This window comes from Ruditapes philippinarum, unplaced genomic scaffold (genome assembly GCF_026571515.1).
Source record: "Ruditapes philippinarum isolate M1 unplaced genomic scaffold, ASM2657151v2 ctg3768_1_1_1_1, whole genome shotgun sequence".
NCBI classification, from domain to species: Eukaryota; Metazoa; Mollusca; class Bivalvia; order Venerida; family Veneridae; genus Ruditapes; species Ruditapes philippinarum.
In genome coordinates, this window is record NW_026855779.1 from 1 (window position 1) to 10794 (window position 10794).

Sequence of the window (10794 nt, forward strand, 5' to 3'; positions counted from 1 at the left end):
AACAAATTAATTGTGTTAGAACTTAACATGTTAAAAGATAAATTACCTTCACATTTGTTGTGTACCACCAGTATATTTTGCAGGTTTTCTGGTATTTTCTGATCATTCAACATTGTAGACTTAATCATAGTTTGACAAGATTTCCGGGAACATTTGAAGTATTTGGCAATGTACCATGCATTAAATATACATTCCAATCTGATTATTATTGACCAGCCAGCCTGCATATTAAACAAATGGTGCTTGCCATTCATCTTTCCAGATTTTATCCATTGTTTATGTTGTTTACGCAGGCTTTCAATATGCCTCTTTATTTTTCCTTGTGTTTATATGTAATAGCGTGTTTATTCCGTAATGTCTGTTAAATCCATTTATGTCATCCTAAAACTGGATGTTACTGCAGCATTTAAGACAAGTCTGAATATTTAATTCCGTTGTTAAAACACTTTAAATCACTTAATTTTGTTGTAGAAAGTTTTAAACGTTGCACTCGATACGCCATGTTTAACGGTGCATTCTGGGATTAAGTTCACTGCAAATATTGATTACTCATCTTTAACCTGTGTATTAAACCTTAAACGTTGCTATGTTCGTAGTGAAGTAGAGTGAAGTACCATATTTATTTTAATATTCAATGTTAAACTTCATGAGTCTTGATTTTTTTCTTTGGATATTTAACCATTTTGTCTTGTTAAATTTTTAGCTTTCTACCCGATTTTGGTAGAGATTTTCTACCAGTTTTTGGTATCGGCCATTTTTGGGTAGCTACCATTCTACCAATTCAGGGTCGATTCTACCAATTCTTGGTATTTTACCCATTTTTGGTCATTTCTACCACTACCTAGTATAAAACCAGCAGATTCTTGGTCACAAAAAAAAAGAGTTCAGATTTAGAAATTCTTGGTTGTAGTTGTACGTTAATTTGTCTGCTGAAATCTTAAATTTTATGTTAAATTTAAGTAACAAACAAGTCAAGTTTATTTAAAATACTATAATTATATCTAGTTGACTTAAATACAGAGCTTAGATATTTTTATACATTTGATATTAGAATTTTATATAACTTTTACATAATATAACATTTAAGTATTTTTACTACACTGTTTATTGAAGTAAATCTGGTAACTATTGTCACCGCGGAGTAGAACTGATACACGTAACACGGAGATTTTTTTGGTTCATCAGTACTAAGTATTATTTTGAAGGCGTAACAGTACTAAATTATTTATTTGTGAGCTGTCTTGACTTATTAAGAGAGCTGTTTACTATATTAACGGTGCATGATTGTTTGACAATTATTGTTATTGAAAATATTAACTTGTTGAATAAATTTTATAACTGTATCAGATGAGTTGGAGGTCTACACAGCACATCAGTTCTGTATCTGATTGCATTAATACCTTGAAAGCCTGAGTGCCAATATGCAGTTAGAGTAAAGGGTATCCAGCATACTTAAGAGTCCCCGACCCACTAGAACGTAACAATATCATATCTATATTCTGAAATCCCAACACTTGAAAATCATCGTACAATCTAATAATATCTTGTTTAGACGTTAAAATCCGAACACTTGAAAGTCATATGCTGAAATCCAGACACTTGAGGGTCATTATAGAAATATCATGTCCCAACACTTGAGATACATAATACATAAATCTTGTCTATATGTTGAAATCCCAACACTTGAGAGACATAAAACATATATCATGTCTATTTGTTGAAATCCAAACACTTCAAGGTCATTATAGAAATATCTTGTCAAGACGTTAAAATCATAAAACTTGAGAAACACAATACATATATCTTTTCTATTTGTTGAAATCTCAACACTTGAGAGTCATTATAAAAATATCTTTTCAAGACATTAAAATCCGAACACTTGAGAGAAATAATACATAAATCTTGTCTTTATGTTGAAATCCCAACACTTGAGAGACATAATACATATATCATGTCTATTTGTTGAAATCCCAACTCTTGAGGGTCATTGTAGAAATATCTTCTCTAGTTAAAATCCGAACACTTGAGAGACATAATACATATATCTTGTCTACATGTTGAAATCCGAATACTTGAGGATCATTATAGAAATATCATGTCTAGACATTATAATCCCAAGACTTGAGAGACATAATACATATATCATGTCTATTTGATGAAATCCCAACACTTGAGGGCCATTATAGAAATATCTTCTCTAGACGTTAAAATCCCAACACTTGAGTGACATAATACATATGAGCCGCGTCATGACAAAACCAACACAACGGGTTTGCGACCACCATGGATCAAGACCAGCCTGCGCATTCGCGCAGTCTGATCAGGATCCATACTGTTCACTATCAGTTTCTTTACTTGTTATAGGGTCTGTAAGCGAACAGTTTGATCCTGATCAGACTGCACGGATGCACAGACTGGTCTGGATCCATGCTGGTCGCAAACCCATTATGTTGGTTTTGTCGTGACGTGGCTCATATATCTTGTTTATATGTTGAAATCCCAACACTTGAGGGACATTTTAGAAATATCATATCTAGGTGTTAAAATCCAAACACTTTAAAGATATAATACATATTTCTTGTTTATATGTTGTAATCCCAACACTTGAAAGACATTATACATATATCATGTCTATATGTTGAAATCCCACGTATGAGACTCATTATACATATATGTTGTCTACATGTTGAACTCTTAACACTTGGGGGTCATTATAGAAATATCTTGTCTAGACGTTAAAATCCCAACACTTGAGAGATATAATACATAAATCTTGTCTTTATGTTGAAATCCCAACACTTGAGAGACATAAAACATTTACTATATATATTTGTTGAAATCCCAACACTTGAGAGACATAATACATATATCTTGTTTATATGTTGTAATCCCAACACTTAAGAATCATCATACAAATATCTTGTTTAGACGTTAAAATCCCAACACTTGAGAGATATAATACATATATCGTGTTTATATGTTGAAATCCGAACACTTGAGAGACATAATACATATATCATGTCTATATGTTAAAATCCCAACACTTGAGAGACATAATACATATATCATGTCTATTTGTTAAAATCCATCACTTGAGGGTCATTATAGAAATATCTTGTCTAGACGTTAAAATTATAATACATATATCTTGTTTATATGTTTAAATCCAATCATTTGAGTCTCATTATACATATATCTTGTCTACATGTTGAAATCCAAGCACTTGAGGGACATTATAGAAATATCATGAATAGACGTTAAAATCCCAACAATTGAGAGATATAATACAAATATATCTTGTTTATATGTTGTAATCCCAACACTTGAGAGTCATAATACATATATCATGTCCATAAGTTGAAATCGCATTATTTGAGACTCATTATACATATATCTTGTCTAATTTTTTGAAATCCCAATATTTGAGACTCATTATACATATATCTTGTCTACATGTTGAAATCCCAATACTTTAGGGTCCTGATAGAAATATCTTGTCTACACGTTAAAATCCAAAACACTTGAGAGACATTATACATATATATTGGCTATTTGTTGAAATCCAACACTTGAGGGTCATTATAGAAATATCTTGTCTAGACGTTAAAATCCCAACACTTGAGAGGCATAATACATATATCTTGTCTATTTGTTGAAATCCCAACACTTGATGGTCATGATAGAAATATCTTGTCTAGACGTGAAAATCCCAAAACGTGAGTAACAAAATACAAAAATCTTGTCTATATGTTGAATTCCAACACGTGAGAGACATTATACATATATCTTGTCTATTTGTTGAAATCCAAACAATTGAGGGTCATTATAGAAATATCTTGTCTAAACGTTAAAATCCTAACACTTGAGAGATATAATACATATATCTTGTTTATATGTTGAAAACCCAACACTTGAGGGACATTATAGAAATATCATGTCTAGACGTTAAAATCCTAACCCTTGAGAGACATAATACATAAATCTTGTCTATTTGTTGAAATCCCAACACCTGAGAGACATAATACATATATCATGTCTATTTGTTGAAATCCCACTCTTGAGGGTCATTATAAATATATCCTGTCTAGACGTTAAAATCCCAACAATTGAGAGACATAATACATAAATCTTGTCTTTATGTTGAAATCCCAACACGTGAGACATAATACATATATCTTGTCTATTTGTTGAACTCCCAACACTTGAGGGTCATTATAGAAATATATATTGTCAAGACGTTAAAATCCCAACCCTTGAGAGACATAATACATTAAACTTGTCTATATGTTGAAATCCCAACACTTCAGAGACATAATACATATATCATGTCTATTTGTTGAAATCCCAACACTTGAGGGTCATTATAGAAATATCTTCTCTAGACGTTAAAATCCCAACACTTGAGAGACATAATACATATATCATGTCTATTTGTTGAAATCCCAACTCTTGAGGGTCATTATAGAAATATCTTGTCTACACATTAAAATCCCAACACTTGAGAGACATAATTAATATATCTTGTTTATATGTTGAAATCCCAACACTTGAGGGACATAATAGAAATATCTTGTCGAGACGTTAAAATCCAAAGACTTGATAGACATAATACATATATCATGTGTATGTATTGAAATCCCAGTACTTGAGAGACATATTACATATATCTTGTGTCTGTGTTGAAATCCCAACCCTTGAGGGTCATTATAGAAATATCTTGTCTAGTCGTTAAAATCCCAACTCTTGAGAGACATACATACATCGTGTCTATATGTTGAAATCCCAGCATTTGAGAGTCATAATACATATATCTTAGCTATAAGTTGAAATCCCAACACTTTAGAACACTAAATGAGTCATTAAAGACGTTTTTACAAGACATATATGTTTGTTCAGCAAAATAAAATGTAAATATAAATGTAAGTATTTAATTATACTTCGTTTCTAATAGATTATTTACAACTGTATTGCCAGCGTTATTTTACTTGATGCTTTTGTGTCCGTTTACTTTCTTAATCGTCCGCATGTGTCCTATATATGCACGTAAGAATAGTTATAGATGAAGACGTAAAAAGTCTAACTACCCTTACCATTTATTGCAATATTTAGACGAAGAAAATTATTTTTGAAGGATAATGGAGTAACAAACATGAATTATCATATTAAATATAAATGTATATGTAATAAAACGTGATAAAAGTGAAATAAAATTTAATCTTTTTTTCAAATACTGTCAAAGCACTATTAACTAAATTTATCAGATTTTCATTATCACGGATTTTAATTGTAAATTGAAACACGTGCCAGTATATTCAATTATTATCAAGCTACCATCGCCAAATTAACCATCTGCTATTATATCGTCCGTGTTTCGCTTTTTCTCTATAATTATTGTGTGCGTTTAGACTGTGCCATTGTATACACTCAAGTGTTTCCTGAAGTGTTAAGATATAGCCATTTCGACCATAAAAGGACAGAGAACCAGAGTAGAGTTTGAGAATTTTAATGCTGACCAGTTAAACGATCGGTTAAGGAAAACCATGAAGGTGTGAATTAGCCGTAGGGGTAAGAAATTACTTATATCTTTTTTATTTTCATAATTTTGCATATGATCTGTTTTGCTTGATTGATTCTTGCGAAAACGAAAGTAGAAAGTTTTAATATATTTTTAAAAATATGTTTAGAACATTTCCATATCAGTTATTGAACTAATCGATGTTAACGATTAAAACATGACAACATAATGCCAAATTCATAGCTAAACATTTTAAACTCTACTTTAAATAATATTAAATTTCGACAATCAATTGGCAAGGTCGGCGTGACGTCACTTCCCGTAGAAACCGATATTCTAAAAATAACCGAGGTGAAAACAATTACATAGCAACGAATAATATTATCGTTAATAAGTATTTAGCTTCCGTTTTTAAGCCAAAAATATATTCTTTTCTTTTTACTTATTTGTTAATCGTATCTACGTTGTACTGGTCAATGTTTCCAGCAAATGATTGATATAGATCTATTTAGGTGACAACTTAACAATACCGAAAATGTGTCAATCATCCTACGATAAGAAGATAAGATAATCTTTATTTATAGTCGGTTACATAAAACATATAAACATTATCTATATAAGCTATTTTCCGACATAACAGACTATCCTTTAACAATGCAAACAAACAACCTGTATAAAAGAAATAGAAGATCTAATATATAAAAGGATTACGAAGATCAAAGTACATTATGAGTGACTCTGTAAAACAAATTAGATTTATAAGCACATATACGTGGATAAGATAATATTAATTGATTAAAAGCAAATATAACACTACAATCAAACATCACAAAATATTACATCATACAAGAATTCCATTTTACACAACCCCATAATCAGAATTAGAAAAATTAAAAAAAATTAAAATAAATTTAAAGTAATAATGATTCAATCTTATTTCAATATGGTTGACCAAAAGTCCAGCATGATGCTTGAGCATATATCAGTAGCAGCATCTGATATATACTCAATCATGAAAATATGGGTGTAACTAAAACATGTACATGCATCAAAATAAAATTTGAAATGTGTGTGTAACAGTTGCTGATCTGAGCTGGCCTTGAAAAAGTCATGTGGGTAAAGCTTATTTGAAAAGAAAAAAAACATACATGTGTGTATATTGAGTGTAGGACAAAGACCCCCCGGACGAAAGCCCCCCCTTCTAAAGATGACAAGGTGGACAAAAGCCCCCAATGAAATTTACATATAGGACAAAAGCCCCCCCCCCCAATCAAAAACACAGGTAGGACAAAAGCCCCCCCCAGTCCAGCAAACAAAAGCCCCCCTAAGGTTTATAGGTTTATAGACCAGACTGACAACTATCTTTTTCACACGCCCAGTGTTAGGGAACTTGGGTTATACTTCAAATAAATCTAGACAAAAAGGCGCCTTCCACTTTTATTTCCTTGATAGGCATTAATAAATGATTCTCTGAAAATATTCATTTACATTTGTACTGTACAATATATAATAAGCATAAAAACATTCATATCATCAAATGAATTATAAACGAATTACACAATAAATCAAATTAGAACTTTTGTACATTTAAATTTAAATCTTAATGTCAATTATCTTGTAAAACAATTGCATTTTTGCATTTTTGTCTCAATACATCAAATTCCGGAATTAAACTGACGATATTCTCAATAACAATGTTTCATGGACTGGGGGGCTTTTGTCCTACCTGTATTTTTGATGGGGGGTGGTTGTCCTATGAGTAAATTGCATGGGGGGGGGGCTTTTGTCCACCTTGTCATTTTTAGATGGGGGGGCTTTCGTCCAAGGGGGGGGGGCTTTTGTCCGTATCCCGTATATATATATATATATATATATATATATATATATATATATATATATGAAAGAAATAATATATAATCAGTTCAATAAAAACAAACGCTTTTCTTAAGCTTTCGACGTTTTGTCTTCTTCAGAAAAAATTGACGTTTATAAAATAACAAATGACAAATGACGCAACGTCCGTTTAACTATACGCTAAACAGAACGTGACGTTAACGCGGGAATGAAAACTTTGTCCAATGAATACAGAATCTTTCATGAATATAAATACAGCAATATACAATAAATTACACATATAATATGGATCTGCACATGTGATACAAAAATTCTCATAATTAATAATTATAAAAAACCTTGATATGAGAAAAAACATACTACATGTATATGTATACAGGCTCAATAATGACAAAGTTATATCTTGTACAAAACTTTTGCATTCATACCATTAGGAGATAATGTGTTAAGCTTACTATGTTCGTCTTCTGATAAGTCTTCAACGGCCAGCGGTATGCAACCAAATGAAGATCCCTTAAGTGGCTCTACGATAACAGAGCGCCAATCTATGATGAAAAGGTCTACTGCTAAGGCGAGGGCACCAAAAACTAAAGTGAAACGAAACGGAAATCAAAAAACGAAAAGTTATTCCTCGAACACCGAAATTTTTTTTTATATGAAAGAAAGAAAGTCATGAGCAGGATATTATACATAGAAAAATCGCACGAAAAATCGGCACGCCGCAGCCGGGACTCGAACCACGGGTCTCTGGAATGCCGGTCCAGTATGCTAACCACTACACCACAGCGGCCGTTGCTTTTTCTTCGTGCTAATTGGCCTTATATATTTAAGTTATTTTTAACTTTATTGTATAAGATAGATAAGATAAGATAAGATATAGTTTATTATCGTGACATGTGCATAAATGACATAGATACATAATATACAGATGAAAGCAAAGGCACCCGGCCCTTTGGGCCTATATGTCACCGCGGGAAATCATGATGTCATTATTTACATAAATCAACAAAGTTACTTCTTTTATACATAGGATGATCTGAAGTACATGTACAAAAATACTGGTAATATATTTTTTTACGTTATCAAATATCAACAACTAATTAGTTACTATGTAAAAGGTACTTTGAGCGACATATTACAATTAGTGTGCTTATTATTATACATATATAATTTAGGCGACATATAACAAATATTGTAATTATCATAATACATATATATATATACATTATACAAGTTCATAGCATTATATACATTTAAATTTCATATACAACACTCGTTACTGAGCAGGTTGGGATTTGGAAAACAATTTACTTTTGAAAGTTTATATCACTTAGAACGTGTTACTGAACTGGTGAAAGAGTGATCATACTATTTAATATTCGAATAACAACAATATTACGTTACTTGAACTTGCGTTTTAAATATATCGTGTTGTATATGTATAAAAAAAGGGGTAGGTTTAAATCAAGTAGGGACACGACATATAGGAAAAAAAAAGAAAATTTTTAAATTTTTACAAATCTTAAATATTATTAACACTTTTCATTGAAAAAAGGGGTTCTTTTTAAATTTAAACATAAAAGGGGACAAATTTTAAAATAAGGGTTTTTAATTTAAAAAAGTATTAAAAAGGTTAATTGTTTTTAATATAAAGAAAAAGGGAAAACTTCTTTTTTTTAAAGGTAAGCTGATATAAAAAATTTGAAAAAGTTTTTTTAGGGTTTTTGGGAAAAAAAAATTTTGAAAAATGGGTCTCTGATTCATGTCCATGAGAGGATCTTTAAAAAAAAATTAAAAAAAGAGTTAAAAACGTATTTTCACCCCAAGTTTTAAAAACTTTCACAAAAAAAAGGGAAAAATTTTTTTTTGGGGTTTCTTCTACCCACGATTCGAGGTAACAAAGTCTACATTAAATCTCTGATTTCAGGCTGTTCCTCCAATGTAACGTCCTGTTTCAATTCTTAACGATAGGAATACCAAGTTTCTAAAAATTTGACCACAGTATCGATTCTTTCGTTTTGGGTTTAAAGGTTCAACAAATTACTACCCTTCGCATTTTAAAGCTGTCTTTAAAAAATATTCGGTAAGTTCTTAAAGTTTTAAAGCCACTGTTTGGACATCTTCTTGACCAAATATTGAATATTTGGTCACTATTAAACCGTTTAGCATGGATAAGTTAATTTAACTGTTCTATTGTTTCGTTAATTTGAGTTTAAAATCCCAAGTTTAGGTCATTAACATGTTTTATGGTCGGAAAAGACCAATTAAATTTGTTGCATTTTAGCGAAATTCAGTATTGAACACTTTCTTTTGTAATTCTCGATTCGCCCATAAAATTTTAATTTATTTTTTCCCAAACGGGTTCCAGAATTTTTCCCCATCTTTCTGTAAAAACACTGGGTACCCACCCAGGGCCCCCCCCAACCATCGAAAAAAATAGGCTAAAAAGCAAATGGACCCCAAAAGGAAAAACGGGCAGGGCTATTTTTTGGGACTTGTCTTTTGGGCGATATTTTTTTTAAAGCCCCTTTTAACTGATAAAAAGCAATAGTCCAGTATAGGCCCCAACCCACGGGAAAGAAATAAAAATTTTTTCAAAACGATTTGGGAACCCAAAGGGTTTTTAAAGGGTTGTGTTTTCTTGTTAATGATGCCCGAAGCTCGACCGGTTGCTTTAAAAAAAGGGACATTTCCACTGTTTAAAGAAAAAGTTTTTCTTCTCAGGGAAATATAACCTTGGGTTTTGTTTTTTTTAAAACTTTTTTCCAGAGTACTGTTGCCGATCTTGAATTCAAAGGTCACTTCGTTGTGCCCGACCCTTGCGAAAATGGCATGCATATAGATTTATCTGCATTGATAAGTACTTCTCCAGCGTTGGCAACCAGTTTACTAACAAGTGTTCTAACAATGGACTGTTAAATTTCTCCTCACTATCCGCCATTAAGACAATATCGTTCTGCGTACATTAAACAAGGAAAGTTTAAATGTCACCAACCGTTACTCCAAGGTCAAGGTCGTTGATTTCACGTTCAAGATCGTTTAGCGAATACGGAAGAACAATGTCGGGGACAAATTTACAGCCTTGTTTCAACGCCTACCTGAACAAGCAGCTGAACCAGTCTGTAAGCTTGTTATTATTAACGTATGCACGACAACTGAGCTTGCGTATATATTCTTAATCGAGTTATACAGTTTGCCGTCTATGTTATTTATCAACAATTTCTATAGTAGCATGTCTCTATCTATGTAATCAAAAACTTTTTTAAGATCAATATAGGCTGTGAACACTGATTTATTGTTCCGTATAACATTGTTTAGCGTAAACACGTGGTCTTCACATGATCGTTGCTTCCTGAATTCCGTTTTGCTCGTCTGCGAGAAATTTCATTATTTTCCAAATAACCTGTAAAAGACGTTTGTTCAAG

At 31.7% G+C, this 10794-nt stretch overlaps 1 non-coding gene across 1 annotated transcript; it reads right to left on the reverse strand.

The window, feature by feature from the left end:
* Positions 1-8086: 8086 nt before the first annotated feature.
* Positions 8087-8159, reverse strand: Trnaa-ggc (transfer RNA alanine (anticodon GGC)). Its single transcript has one exon. It is a non-coding gene; the product is annotated as a tRNA-Ala (tRNA).
* Positions 8160-10794: the final 2635 nt, after the last annotated feature.